General features: G+C 39.2%; 1 protein-coding gene across 1 annotated transcript in view; it reads right to left on the bottom strand.

Moving 5' to 3' along the window:
• Positions 1-15,914, bottom strand: part of lrrc7 (leucine rich repeat containing 7) — a 120,796-nt gene that overhangs the window by 103,886 nt on the left and 996 nt on the right. The window lies entirely within an intron of this gene.

Genomic DNA, 15,914 nt, shown 5'->3' with positions numbered 1-15,914 from the left:
TGCCAACCAGCAAGCTTTTCCTCCCTCTGCTCCATCCATCTTTCCTTTCTCTCTGTCTGTCACTTTGTTTTCATCTCCTCTTCCCTACAATATGCTGACCGAAACACAGACAGAAAAAGAGGAAGAAAGGAGAGGATAAATGAAATTAACTGAATGAATCAGCGCGTGAACCTAACGAAATTAATGCATGGTGATTAAATGTTTATGACAGGGTTACAAAAGATACCAAAGTTAATTGACCCCTTTTTGCTTTTTGAATTGTGTCACCAGGAAATGACAGCTGGATTTTGTCTTTAATAAAATACTCTGAAATGTTGATATGTGTTGACACATGCTAGTAATGGGGAAGATATGGAAAAACAGACACCTCTTGGTTTGATTTGTTCCAGAGTGAGAATCATTGAACCAGGTCCAAATAGAGGAACCTTTGGCCTTTCTAATATATTGGCAAACTTGTTCATGTAGTACCAAAAAGTCAAAAATGACCTCACAACAGCCACTTTCTGAAACAAATAATAAATACAACAAATCACCAAACCTGACCGATCCTGGGAATAGAAAAAATAGAGAGCTGAAGAAGAGCATTATAGTAAGGATTTTCAAAATGGCACAAAGATTAGATATTGTTCAAATAATTAAGCAATATGAAAAATACGGAACAATACATGCTTGGGTGAATTGGGAAATTAAATGCAAACAGTGTCAGACTGGGAACAAAATTTAGCCCTGGCAGTTTTCGTCTGGTCTGGATCTTCCCCACCATACGCAATATCAGGCTACTTATAGGCTAAGGAGTAGATATAAGCAATCAAATGGTTATAGAGATATAACAGTCTGAATCAGTGTTTCACTGGATCAGCCACCATCTCTAAATTCTACATCTACAGTTCTATGACAAACCCTTTCAGCTGATGAAGATAGCATGATATGACCTCGAACCTTACAATCCATACAGCATTTCCTGTAAGTGATTAGGCTGTAATTGCTTTCCCATTGACCTCCTAAAATTGAGGTGGTATTTAGATTATGCAAACTCAGTCCATATATAGCTAGATTATATATACTATTTATAATAGTTATAAAACTTTTACCAATTTCTGGTACATATTGTCAAATGGTTAGAATAAAGCTCCTTCATTCTGGACATGTCCTATCCCGGACAAATTTTGAAGTGGAATATTTTAATTACTCAGCAAAGGATTTGGTTTCAAGCTCCCTAGAGACCCACTTTTATACTGGGGGTACAGTCTGAAAAAAAATAAGAGATAAGAAAAATAAATACTAGGACAGGACCGGTGGCAATCAATAATCAAAGGAATCTCCTCAATGTCAAATATCAGTTTTATGTTGAGATTACAGAATGTACAGTTTACAGAGATAGTCAGTTTGGTTGAAGGCAATCAGAGAAGATTGGCTCCGAATTGGCTTACCTGAGACTTAAACTAGTGGGCGTAGAGGTTATGGACATCATAGTAATTATACAATCTCAGTACTTTTATATAATTTGTTCTTTGATTCTGTTTATTTTTCAGATATTATTCCTGTCTGAATACAGCTGAGATGCAGAGATGTAGGGATAGGAAATGAGGGGTGGTGGGAGGGGAATTGGTGGGTAGGCAGAGGTGAGTGGAAAGGAACACAGACTGTGTGAATTTTGACAGGACGAACGGATGTTGAATGTATATTGAGAAATATTGTACTGAATAAACAATAAGTTGGAAAGCATAACTTACAAATAATTTTCTGAGCACCTGAAAAAATTGGTTTGACGAACATTCACTGAAGGAATGTTTGTGGTACATTTTTTCCAAACCAAAGGGCTAATCTGCAGGCATCTGATTAAAATTGGTTTCTTTTAATATGAGCCTTTACATTCTTAAGTTTGGGTGTAGTGTTGAAAAAAGCTATACTAGGTTAAATGTTTTGTTGTTGTAATGTTTTCAGGCTGGAAGTTCAATTATACGCTGCAGTCTGCAATATTCCATTACAGCACTTCACAATTATAAATTATCTCTCAAAGCTGTTTTTTCAGCAAGGACGCTACACACCATCAGCAAGTTCACATGAACTGATAAAGGTACCTGATCATGAAATATAAGGGGTTAAACATCAAGGCACATTTTTGAAGATTGTTTGTCTCTACTCCACATAGTGGCAGAAAGAGGAACAAGAAACTCTTACAACACGCACAGCAGGGGAAGGATGAAGGCTCAAGTTACAAGGTAATGAGCACTCAACAGATCATAAGATTTGGGACCAATTAAAGTTGAACACTGATTTAAGTCTTCATCTAGTGTCTGAGAGGCACTATCTCTGTCTCTCTTGTACACACAGGAATTCAAGGATATTTAAATTGATAAAGAAAGAGGTAAACAGGTTAAAAAGCACAAGGAGAGAGAGAGAGAGATGAAATCAGTGCAAAAGAGAGAAATAGAGCAGGAAGGAAAACATGTAGAAAAAAGTGAAAAGAAAGAAAAGAGTCGGAGCTAGAAGCAGCGAGAGGGAAAAAAGAAAGAGAGCCTCTTGCAGAAGCCCAAGGGGTATCCTGCTATCCCAGAATGCTCTGCTCTAACCTACTTTGGTATTTCTGTTTCTGTCTTTGTCTCTGCAGCGCTCTGAGCGGGCTAGCTACCCCATATACACCATATCTGAACGAGTTTTGTGCATGTGTGTGTTCTTGTACTTCTCTCCCTATAAGAACCAAATTAATAGAAATATATACGTGTTGGTACCTGTATATGTCTGAGCTGGGGACCCTATGTCCATAAGCAACTGATCCCTGACCTAACTATTCCTAAAGACGTAGAAAGAGTCCTTTTGTCTCTGCTTTGGAGTAATATGGCGACAAACACACGATCCTACACACTGCTCAGAGTCGAAGAAGATGGGAGTGATTATCAGGATAGCCTACTAATGGTATAAAAGCCTCAAAACATCAAAGCACTTGTATGAGTTTAGCTGTGTGTGTATGTATTTCTCTGTATGTGACTGTGTCATTAATGTGAGTTGTGTTGTCTGTGTATGAGTCATTGCAACTTTACTGCAAATTCGTGTGTGTATCAGTGAGTGAATGAGTGTGTGTGTGTATAACTAAGTGTGTCTTTTGCTTGCGTGTACATGTGTGTTTGCGAGCTGTGCGGGCTGAGTGGGCAGCCTGACGACCAGCTCAGCAACATGCTGTTACCATGGAAACTAATGAGCTGAGCATGGAAGAGAGGAGATCTATCTATGTATCTATCTATCTACCTATCTATCCATCTATCTTATCTTATCTTCCTTACACTGCCATTGTCTTATATTATCATCAATGACGTCAATAGTTGTATAATTAACTCCGCCAAGCAGGCTATGTTTTCACCTGTGACTGTTTATTTGTCAGCAGGATTAGGAGTTCTGAACCGATTTGCACCAAACTTGGGTGGAGGGATGGAGCACAGGCCATTAAATTTTGGGGCAGATACTGACCAAGTACTACGAATTAGAATTTTTTTTTATCTGTAGTCTGATGTACGTTTGACATCTGCACTCTTTCAATGCTCTTCTAGTTTATTTGCCAGCAGGAGATTATACAAACGTACTGAACCAATTTGGACTAAACATGGTGGAGGCATGGGACATGGATCAGGGAGGAACCCATTTGGTGCAGACCCAGTTAAAAAGGTTGGTTGCAGGAAATATTACTTTCCTTAAGATAGGGCATTTTTCAACATTTTCGTCAATTTCAAAGGAAATAATGTTTGCATCTCGATGTAAAAAGTCAGTCAGAGTTACGGTCAGTCTATGGGCTGGCACAACTAGTGCGTAATCTACATTGTCCGACAATGTCAGAAATATGGAAAAATGTTTATACCTGGTCTGCACTTGAAGGTGGAGTGAAACGAGAGGTGGAAATCATGAATCACTTTCTTGTTTGGAATCACTTTTTTCAGTTCAGTTCAAAGATTCTTGTCACTGACTATGCACTACATTGACTCTTTTTCCTAAACCCAGAGGTTGAATCACCGTTAAAAGGCACTTCAGTACAGACAACAGTAAGTGATCGCATCTGTATTCATAGACTATAGTGTAAAAGTGTTGCCTATCCTCAAAGTATGATGGTAAGGGGGGTTGTCTCATAATGATGGCCCTATATTCAGGCATCTGCAGTATTTTGCAGCAGCTGAACTGTTCACATTATACTAAAACATCACATCAGGAAACACACACACAGACACAATAATTTCGTAACTTGTGAGAACAATGTATTGCTTTACATTCGCTCCCTAACCCCTAACCTTGTTTTAATCTACCGGGCTGAGGCCAACATTTATCCGACCCTTTGCCTACATGTTATTCTTACGCAATCCAAAATTTAAGTCTTGACCTTCAAATGAATGTTTAACCTTGTGGAGACCAGATTTTTGTTCCCAAAGGCAGGGAGGCAAGTCCCCGCAACCAGAGTGTGTGAACAAGAGGCACACAGATGCATCTGATGTCAATGTGACATCCAATACTGGAACCAGGGCTCCACCTGCTGCATGCACAGGAACACACACACACAGGAACACACACACACACACACACACAGGCACACACACACACACACACACACACACACACACACACACACACACACACACACACACACACACACACACACACACACACACACACACACACACACACACACACACACACACACACACACACACACACACACACACACAAAGAGCATTTAAAGCCTTTAGTCTGTCATTATGATCAAACCCTTTATGCTTCTCAAACTCATTATCATACAAATTCACAACTGTGTTAAATTTGAATAAAGTTCTCTCAACATGACTCATGGCTGTACATACAAATTACTCATGGTTCTTTTCAGCTGCGTGTTCAGAAGCTGCTTTTGTAACCTGCTGCAATCTGTGACCATTAACACCTAACTCCTACTACACACTCTTTATGTGCACATTTCTTTAAACACATCAGCAAGGAAGCGGCTGTTCTCTCAACTTATAGTTGCTCAATTTGACTGCACATATTTTCTCTCTACCTGCCCACACCTGTTGCTTTGTTTGTGCTGAGCAGCTGAGCAAAACTCCATTAACTCTCTGACCGAGGACAGCCCACGCCACCTCACAACCGTTTTCATGTGTGCTGTTAAAACACCAAAAATACAAACCATACCATTGCTTTGTGAGATTTTTATTAAGCTTTTATAGTTTATAAAAATGAATCTATCCAGGATGCGTCACTGCATTTAGTAATTAGGCTCTGAGGATCCTATTTTCTTTTAGAAAAAAATTCATTGATATATTTTTTTCATTTAGTGTTTCTCACCAAATGTGTTGTGTGGAACATTCATGATTAACCTTCCTTATGAAACCTTTGATATTTTTTTTTAGATATTTTGAAATCAACACTGTACGTGTGCACCCTCATGAATGCTGATAACAATGCTATGAGAGGGGAGAGTGAACCAAAATAGGAAATTTACAGCTAAATAATCAGCTGAAACTTGCTGTATATGGAGGTGCAGATTCAGGTGGTAATACTCTTTACTTCGTTTTCCATTTTCATTTGAAACCTTGTTACTGTAAAATTATTGGTTATAGCTGTTTAAACTATATGTAATCCTTGTTATGTGAATAATGAAAATTATTTTGGGCATCCCGGGATTGACCAAGTTTGCCAAAATTCAGAATTCGAACAGCATGGTGAACCATCCTGCTGATCATCAGATCACATTGATTATTTATACAGTTAATAGTGAATGGAGCAGAAAGCAGATGGTATTGTGAAAGATAACTGGAAACTAGAATGGGTGGATTGCCAGAGCAGACTGTTCTCCTCTGTTTTACCTCATGTCCCTCCTCTAATCCTCGTTGCCTTTCCCCTTTTTCTCCTTAGTCCCAATCACTCTATATTTTGTCATGTGGAGTTTCATGGAGACTTTACTACACTTAATACTTCCCTAACATTACATGTTACAGACTTTATTTACTTTAAAATATAATTCTTTCCTTCGAAGACTGTCCTGTCCACAAAAACAACAACAAATATAGGTCATTCAAACACATCAGACAACTAGTATATGTATGTGACAACGACCTCACGTGATCATGTGAATTCTGACTGATGTTGTTGGGACACCGCAAAAACTCATAGGGAGGAGGTCGAGAGTATTGATGGGTCCTCACAGCATGTGTTGTGACTTTGGAGAGTGTTGTTCCATCCTGCTTCACATCAAGGACCAAGTCTAATGTCCCTATCAATGTCATTTCTTCCTTTTCTTATTTTTATTTATCAGATCATGGGTGTAAGGACAGAAGGTGTTGTATGTTGCACAGGTTGTAAAGCCATCTTAGACGGGATTGTGACTAAAATCACCTTGACTTTATGTATGTGTTTCATGCATGCACACTCACATTTACAGGCATATATGATGTCGTCCACGTAAACCGGCCTTTGCATGTAATAACCACAGGCTGTCGTCCACTGGCAACCTCTAACCGCCCCGTCTAATTGGCTAATGGCTGGGAAGGCTCTCTGATGACTCCCTGTCTCTCTCAGATGCACACAACAACACAAACTCACAAACAATGACAAATTACCAATGAATGCTGTATTAGCATTTAAGCAGAATCAGTTACCAACACTTTGCAAGTGTCAGGCCATTGAAAGAGATAGAAATAAAACAAACCAACAAACAAAGAAGACAGAAGACATCGCACACACATTAGCGGCCTGTGCTAGCTGGCTGCCGACAACAACTTAAAGGGTCTCGATCAGAGCCCACTCTCACCTGTGGATCTGTGTGTACGTGTGTGTCCATGGGCATCCTCTGTGTGTGTGTGTGTGTGTGTGTGTGTGTGTGTGTGTGGGTGGACAGTGAGGCTGAGTTGTCATGTTGGGAAGAACATATCTGCATATTCATAACCAAGCATCTATGTGTACAAGCCTGCACTCAGGTGAACACAGATGTACAATATTCACCATGAGATGTAAACAATGTTAAAAAAACGATAATGGCGTCGCCGTTGCTTCGGAGAACGGCAGGAGACAGGAAGGACAGCGAGAGAGACGAGGTACAAGGAGAAAGTAGAGAGGAGGAAAGACACAATGGCAGACTAGAACGAGAAAGAGAGGAAGAGAATGAGTGGTAGGCAGGAGACTGTGTGGGTTGACTTTTTCTCTCCCGGGTGCTATGGTAACCTACAGAGCTGCAGCTCAGGAGAGGAGAGGAGGAAACAAGAGAGGAAAGGAAAGGGGAGATCGTTTATCACAACCTTATCTGAAATAAAAAAATGTATAAATAGCTAAGACCTTTAATTGTTTAACAAACCTTAAATTTAAACACATCAATTTCATGACTTGTATAGAGCGCCTGAGTTCCTTGAATACTGATTTATTTCCAAATCAAACATTTTTAATTGCTTCAACTAAAACTGGAATTCAAACAGACCACTGAACTCAACAAAAACACCAGGTTTTAGCTGTGTTAGTGCAGCTTTGGGGATGGTAACATTGGCCTGTCCAGATAATGGATCTTTTTGGCGACCCCCTTGACTTTTCCTATAGTGCCACGTTCAGGTGCCGGATTGATTGTCATGAAAGTTGGTTCAGACATTCATGTTCCCTTCAGGATGAATTCTTTAAACTTTGGTGATCCCTTAGCTTTTCCTCTAGTGTCATCAAAAATGTTTTATTTTAGCACTTTAGCTTTACTTTGGTATTTTTTGCTTATTCGCAAATGTCAGAATGGTAAAAGGATAAATTAAGTGGTGAACATGGTGCTCATTTTACCTGATTAATAACAGTATGTTAGCTCAAAGCACCACTGTGCCCCCTGTACAACCTAACAGAACCGCTAGCATCACTGTAGACTCTTAGTCTTGTTCAGTCTGACACTTATGACTTTCATAATGGAAAAATTAAGCAGAAATCCTGGGACGCATGCGACGACAAGACTTCTACCAGATCTTGATCACGATTTATCAGGCTGATCAGTCATTTTCATTTGCTCCATCCTGTCTGTAAACTCGAGTCATTACAAGTGGGTTTTGTGTTTCTAGTTGGCAGATGATATTAGATGCAGAGGCACACACGTCAGGTGGATTTCCACCCCTGCAGATATATTTTTAGATCTTCAGTGAAGTGTTTTGATGACTTGTCCTGATCTAAAGTGTATTGATTCTTAACAGACAGCATTTGATTGTCTCCACTGTCAACAGAAGGAACAAGGAGTTTACTGATCGCAATCACAGACAAAAAAAAAAAGTGCAGCTATGCAAGGTTTTTGAACTCTGCTGAACAAACAATAGGCATCTTTTGCTAGATTTAATTTTTCTGGATTTTTGCTGCGAGGTAGAGGAAACAATTTTCACAATCACTCACTTAAAACAAACTATATATTTTTTCCGCTTTTTTTTCCACCTATCTCCAGTATGAATCATGATTTGTTTTCTGTCACTTTCTTCTATAATTTAATTTTTTCAAACTCTAAAATGATGATAAGCAATAACAGCAAGAAACATGTGGAATTAAAAAATGCCAACAACAAATTAAAAGGAATTTACTTTTATATTGAACCAACAAACTAGAATCTGCAGATAGAGATTTGATCACAAAAGCAAAGAAACCATTTCAGTTTCCTTGAAACTGCTTTACATGTTTTTTTCCCTCTATGTCAAATCAAACACAAAAAAAATGTTTGTGGGTGGACTTGTGTTTTGTTTGTTGTTGTGACAGTTGACGATATAAACAAAGAAACTGTAAGGCTGTAAACATACCAGCCCTTTGTTCCACAGTCTGTTTTTATACGTTTCGCCGTGGAACGCAATGCAGCAAATTAATCATAACATGATTCAGACTCATGACATAAGGGAAGCACTTTGTCAGCTGTCTTCCAAAGACAAAACTGTTGTAGAGAGCAGGGATGCTGCTTTCCACTTGTGGTGGGGGCCAGTTTTAAAGAAAGGGGGTACATTTATAAAATGAGTAAAAATATGTGTTAACGTTTAAAGCCGAGGTTTTTGGCAATAACGTACTTTACATTATTAAGAATTTTAAATGCTGTATTTTGAAATTTTATGAACAAATCACTACTTACTAACTCCAAATATCCTCGAGTCATGTATGGAGTATGAGTATGAGACAACATCCCACCACCTGTCCCATATAAGGACAAGACACCCAGAAGGAAAAGAGACATTCTGCATCTTTTTGTGTTCATCTTGTGGTTGTTTGGCTTCTTATTGGGGTATTTTTCATTTCTTTCTTGTAGTTTGTGATCATTTTTGCATTTCTGTATGGTCATTTAATAAACTGTCCAACAAGAAATGTTAACTGTCACTTCATACAGTGGCTTTGGGCCTCTACCAGTATGTTCATTCAGTAATCCATCCATGTTACCAATAAGCCAAATACTTATCACCTTCTGACTGTGGTAGGGGAGCTCTCTTTCTTCTCTCTGCACATTTCTCACTGTTTCATAATCCTACGGAGAATGATGCAACCATACAGTAACTACACAGACAGACAAGCAAACACACACATACACGTACAGTGACACACATACACATTCTTTCTAAAACCAGACTACTTAGGAAATATTTCATCTGCGCTTTGTCTGCGTTCATTCACAAACAAAAGATGTTTCCTTTCCAGCACTTTTTCTCTCTGTTTGTATGTTTTAAAGGCCTGTTTTTTTAACTTGTCTGTCTGTATATGTAGGTCAGGGTGCCCCAGTTGTAACAAGACCTACTTTAATTTGATTGGTTTACAGATGTTTTCTGTTATTCTGGCTGAGTAGGCCTCTCTTCAGGGTGTACCTGTGCTGGATGGGTAGCTACCATCAATCTCCATAAACTGCAAACAGCCATAAATGTGTAAATTCTCTCACCCTTACAGGTACACCAGCAGAGTCAGTGATGTGTCCTCAGTTTATGCCTCTCGTGGCATTCATTATTATTCAAATCATAGCATCGCAAAGTCAAGAGGGTCGTTTATCAACTCTTACTGCTAAATGTAAGTGTAAGCAGAGATGAAAGAGATGTTCAGATCCTTTGAGTAAAAGCCGTCATGCTCAATAAGCCTCTTTCATAGTAGAACTCAACAGACCTCTGTTCATTTTCAGTTTCCAGCAGACAATCAGGTTTTTGTTAATGACCACAGTTGTCTCTGACTGTAACCGCGTGTTTATTATTGTAAACATTTAATGAAAACCCTGATCTTTCCCTCAGCCTAACCCAACCTAACAAAAACCAAATTTTTGTATCTAAACCATAACCAAACCGTTACCATAATGTTGTCCGACCATAAAGCTGATTTTTTTTTTTCAACAGTGACTTGTAACAGTTTTGGAAAGTAAAGACAACTGATGTCTCCAAGTCGACAGTGGTATCAGATCAGAAAACAAATATTGATAATGTATTTTGTCATTTACTTTGACTTTGAGACCCGTTCCAAGACCCATCAAAGAGTCTTCTGTCCATCTAGATAAGTTACACCTTGATGATGTGTAGATGATCTCCTTCCCCAGAAAAAAGGAAAAATGCATTCGTCAGTAATAACGTTAATGGTGGCTCCTTTCTTCCTTTCAAACTCATTTCTTACTGTGACAATGTCAAAATGTCCCTTGTGAAAAAGGCCTATTGTGCGCAGGATCACCAAATCATTTTTATGTATCATAATACATCTCTATTTTTACTTGCATCTTAAGTGTAGTACAGTTATTTTCTTGTTTTTTGAAATATCTCCAACAATATGTCTCAAACAGGAGAGGCACAAAGTGTCGCCAGTTCGATCTGTACACGCCTGTCAGAATGTAAAATCAGCCAGAAGCGAAAACACCTGTGTACCTTCGCTGTGCAGAGACTTTAATCAAGTTGTCTTCAGCACTAGAATCATATCCATCCACCTCGGGATGAAATAGTGCCTGAACTCGACTCTCAATCAGAGTAAAACTGATGGTCTTAACATAAGAATGTCTTTAAGGGTTTTCTTAGAAATAAGACAGTATGGATTCTCCCTGTGACTAATGGGGATTTTAGAGACAGTAAGTGGCACAATATGATTAATGGTGTTACGTGGTTGCTGGAGTGATGACTTTTATTTATAGATCTGTAGGAGGACGTCAGCTGCAGTATAAGATTTGTATTGGATATATGATGTAGCCTATAGCAAGTACCAAGGTAAACTGCTGATGATATTTAAGCTTGGTCTAAGATTTAAGTATTTTAATGTCATCAAAACATGTGAAATGCTGTTCATATTCTTTTTTGTCCTTTTCATCTTGGTGTAGTTGCTGCAATGATCTCTGAAAAAAGGTTCTCTCGAATCAGGTGATGTTGTCAATATGGGATCCTGTTTATCTGACGTGCAGATGAAATTAAATTGATACATAAATGTGTGCACAACTTCAGCAACTAAGAATGTCAATAGAAATAACTGTGCCTAAATCAATCTCCCCCAAGCTTAGTATTCCAAATACTAGAAACTCTATTGACACAGGTCAGCATGTCACCAGTACATCTCATTAGAAATCAAACTGCTGAAGCTCCATGACGAATGTTACCAGGCAACAGATACAGTTGCAGCCACCATGCAGCATCTTGGATAATATTGCTTAGCAACTACATGTGTTTGTAGGATGAAACCCTCAGTGTTGTATGTGTAGGTGTGGTAAAGTTGGGGCCACGGGAGTGTCATTGTGACCAGATCGCCTGTAACCTTGAAACCAGACAGGATAATCATCTGGATATAAATATATACACAGAGACAGTAACACCAGCTGGACACACAATCAAAACCATCAACACCCAATGTACAGGAATCTGCCTATTGAGAGAGAATCCTTGCCTTCACACAACATCAAATTAACCTCTTAAACTATTGATTTTTTTACCTGAGTTTTGTAGAAATATAAACAATTTGACAATGTCACCAAAAGTATTTTCTGTGTCTGCTTGTTCCAACGGTAAAGCTACGATGCATTGTTTTTATCGGCTGCACCATTCCATCACATATAAATATTCTCGATGTCTTGTGCATCATTTTATACACATGTGGGTGTATAAAATTATACATAGGCAGCTCTGCGTGACTCACCTCTCCTGAGCACTGTGTGTCAGTGTCATCAAACACCAGTAAAACCCCTTATCTGACTCACTCAGTTCTGTCCCCACACTCAGGTTACAGACAAAAATCTGTGGCTTTCACAGTAAACCTGTTTTTACTCAGTAAACCCAGACAAACTTGGAAAGTTTGGGATCTCCAAAATAAAGTTCTCGGAGCAGTTCTTGGAACAGCACAGCCACACAACCCAAGTTTGTTAAGGTGGAATCACCAGGGGATCCAGCAAAGTAAAAAAAAACAAAACAAAAAAAAATCCAAAACTAGTCACATATGATATTACGGTGTGAATATTTGACACTAGGACTCTGCACCAGTCAGAAGAAAATAGCCTTGGTTGAGTGTCTGCCTTTGATTTAACAAAAAACACTGCCGCTCCTCAGAGATATTTGTCATCCACGATCCCTCCTCTGGTCCTAGCATTAACTATAATACAGGAATGCAGTTGTATTTGGAGAATAATCCTGCATTAATGAAAGGATAGATGCTAAGTGGAGGACTTGGCTGAATCAGTGTGCATTGTGTTCTGATCATGAACCTGGACTGGGTCATAGAGGCAGGGTCACTAATGAGCATTACTACACTTGGGAGCAGCCATTTGGACCAGATTCAAAAAGTATGTAGGCCTACAGTATGACTCTGTGTGTGCGTCTTTGTGCTATCTTTGTCGGTGAGTGAGAGTGAGGGGATTTTTAAGTTCTTTTAAATTCTCTTTGACAGTACATTAGAAGATCGATACCCCTCTCATGTCTGTACATTAAAGAAGCTATAATCCATATTTCTTCGAATAAAAATATATCAGTGTGGAAGGTGTCACTTGTAGTAATAAAGCTGCAGAGACTTATCCCCGTTTCAGCTCATTGTTCAGCTGTCTGCCGTTCACTTCCACTGCTCTCAGAGCAACCATGCGTGTATGGTGAAGGTTAAGGTGAGGCTAAACTAGCAGATTATGTCAGTAAGGGCCTCCACGAGTACAAGCGTGTGCGTGGGTGTATTCGTGGGTATTGTGAGTAGGAAAGCATCCTTCTATTTAATTTCGTAATGTGATTATTAGACAAACATTATTCATTAAATAACGGTGTAAGTGCACTGTTAATACAAGGTCAATCATCAATACAATACTGATCCAATAATTGAAAAGAAGTCACACTCCGTGCTATAAACTTCACAGACTCAGCAGTTACACTTAGAAACATACTTCTAATTTCCAGAGACTGGACCAGTAAAACAAATTGTTGGAATATTTTCTATCAGGTTAAGAATTATGAACTTTTATTAGTCTTTCTAGGAATATCTGATGCATATTGACACATTTATGAACCATTTTTCACTTACCTAGGCCATGAATTCCTAGTTTTTTTCTTAAATACCCAATATAACGAGCAGGTTGTTAATAACTGCAGCAATTTAAACTTTTCCTAACTTGATTTTATTTTCAATTTGTCGCCCACTTTGTAATTTAAGTTCTACCAAAAGTGATCTACCACGTCCCTTAAAGTTAGTACCAATTGTGTCGGCCGTCTTCTTGGAACTGTCCTTGGAATTAGCTTCTATATACCAGCTGATTATGGGGAAATCTTCCAGGAGAATAGCTGGATGGAAAATACAGCACCAGTAAAATAAAGCGTTACCAATCATTTCAGTAGTATTTTACGATGGAATTTAGCATTTGGCATTAATTACAGTTTTGCTCCTCCTGATGACACGCTGTCACTGACACACTGTCACTCTGTGATCCAACAGACTTTGCTCAAACATGATTCATTTAAGTCAAACCTTCACCAGTCAGCACCAGTCGGGAGAGATTTGAGGCTTACCAGGGCTCAGGCTGTAATCACAGGACTACTGCTGTTACTGTACACTTGGCTAGAAGAATCTATCAGCTGCGGGGCATCCCAGTGAATCCGTGGGCTATGGTGAATGCCATGTACTTGTGATGCCGTAGGATAAAATCTGGCTCCTGGCCTGTTTCATCCCCTCTTTCTCTCTCTCTGTCATCCTCCCTGCCACTGCTCTGCATACAGTCTAAAGAAGCAGAAGCGAATCCCAAAGCTTTATATCTGCATTAGACAGAGCTGAGATGTTTCCTCCTACGCAGGCAGACAGACAGGCAGCAGCTCCAGAGATGCAAATACCTCCAAGTGAAGCTACTGTCATGCTATAGAATGTATTACCTCTCCCTGATAGCAAACAGGAAACCTGCAGCCTCCATCTGAGCCGTTAGCTCCTAGATTTTTTTTTCTGTTGATTTATACCTGCAGTGAGGATCTGAATTCACTGTGTGGAATGACATCAGCCATGTAGTCACAAAGATGATAAAATACAGCTTCATGAGATAAACCATGTACACACTATTGCTATAGGTGGCCCACGACAAATTTGTAAACAAGGCTGCCATGTTAGTAAGTTCTCTTCCTGTTGACAAGATGGAGTTTTATGAGCAGAGTGAGTCAGTTAACATCACGATGGTTGGAATAAAAATGTCTCCATTCAGGAGGAGGATGTGATAATGGGCGGAGGAAACAAAACATCCTCTTCAAAAACGTATTATAAAACAAGTCAGTCGCAGATGTTGAGTCTATAATGCATGTTGTAAATCATCGATATATTCAATAAAATGTGGGATTTTCAGGATTTTGATGATATCACTATTTTCTGAGACACATACATTTCTGTTTTAATCAGTCACAACTTATGCTCTTCCTAAAATCTGTTATTTTAAACTATTTGAAGTTTTAGCAGGACTGTATCCTGGATTTTATATGTACTGAGGTGTTGATTTCAATTTTCTCAGTTTGGTTAGAGGTTTTTGAGCAGCCACCAAACTGTTTTTTGTTTTTTTTAATCATCGAATTTCACATTTTATTTTTTCATTTAACTGTTATTTTATATGTAATGTACCTAGATTATGTCTAAGTGTTGATTCAAAGCCTCCTCTACACTGCCAGGTAATTCTGGTGGGTAGACACACAATTGTTCTGTCAAATTTAGTCTAAAAAGTTACCAGAATCCGCCTTAAAAAAAAACAAACGTGTAGTTTGTGTGTTGCATGAATTCACAACTGTATGAACTTGCATTACGCGTCTGTGAATTTAAGCATCTGTAACTTTATATCTGACAGCAGGGAGATCTAAACTCATGAGTCAAACTCCAAATAATACATTTTGTTCACTATGGAGTCCCTCAAGTGTCAAAATCTTGTTGTCCTCGAATCAGTTTTTTTAGATACTTGAAAAGACAATTTGCTCTGTGCAGTCCGACCCAACCTCACCAAATCCAACAAGAGGAAAAAAAGCATTCTCCAAAATGGGGGGGGGGGGTCACACAGATGAAAGTTTTCACACCTCATCTAAAACAGCCCAAAAATGTTGTGCTGTGAAAAGTGTTCACAGGTGGTGGGGCAGAAGCCTCTGGATGGGGAGGCAGCCGAGCAGAAAACCAAGTCCCTGATGGTGCAAAGTAGAGTCCTGAGGGCACAAGGAGCCGGCTGTCGCCTGACCTGAGGTTACTAATGGAGGTTTTTAGGGAATCCTGGTGGCACAGAGAGCTTGCACGTACGCCAAAGCACTTAGAGCTGTTTGAACCTACTGCACGACCTGTGTCTCAACATCTCTTTTAATGACGTTTCCAAACTGTAACGAGGCACGAGTGCTCAAAAGTTAGGGAGTCTTTTTTTCACCTGCCCACTTGTTAACTCGCACATCTGTCCACACCAATGAAGTTGCTGTAAATCATCCAGTTAAGAGGAGGATGCTACACAGACCTACACACACTCAAATAGATGGATTCCTCCAAATCAACTC

Source organism: Seriola aureovittata, chromosome 6 (genome assembly GCF_021018895.1).
Source record: "Seriola aureovittata isolate HTS-2021-v1 ecotype China chromosome 6, ASM2101889v1, whole genome shotgun sequence".
NCBI lineage: Eukaryota > Metazoa > Chordata > Actinopteri > Carangiformes > Carangidae > Seriola > Seriola aureovittata.
Note: the sequence above shows the minus strand (reverse complement) of the source record. Positions and strands in the feature narration are given on the sequence as shown.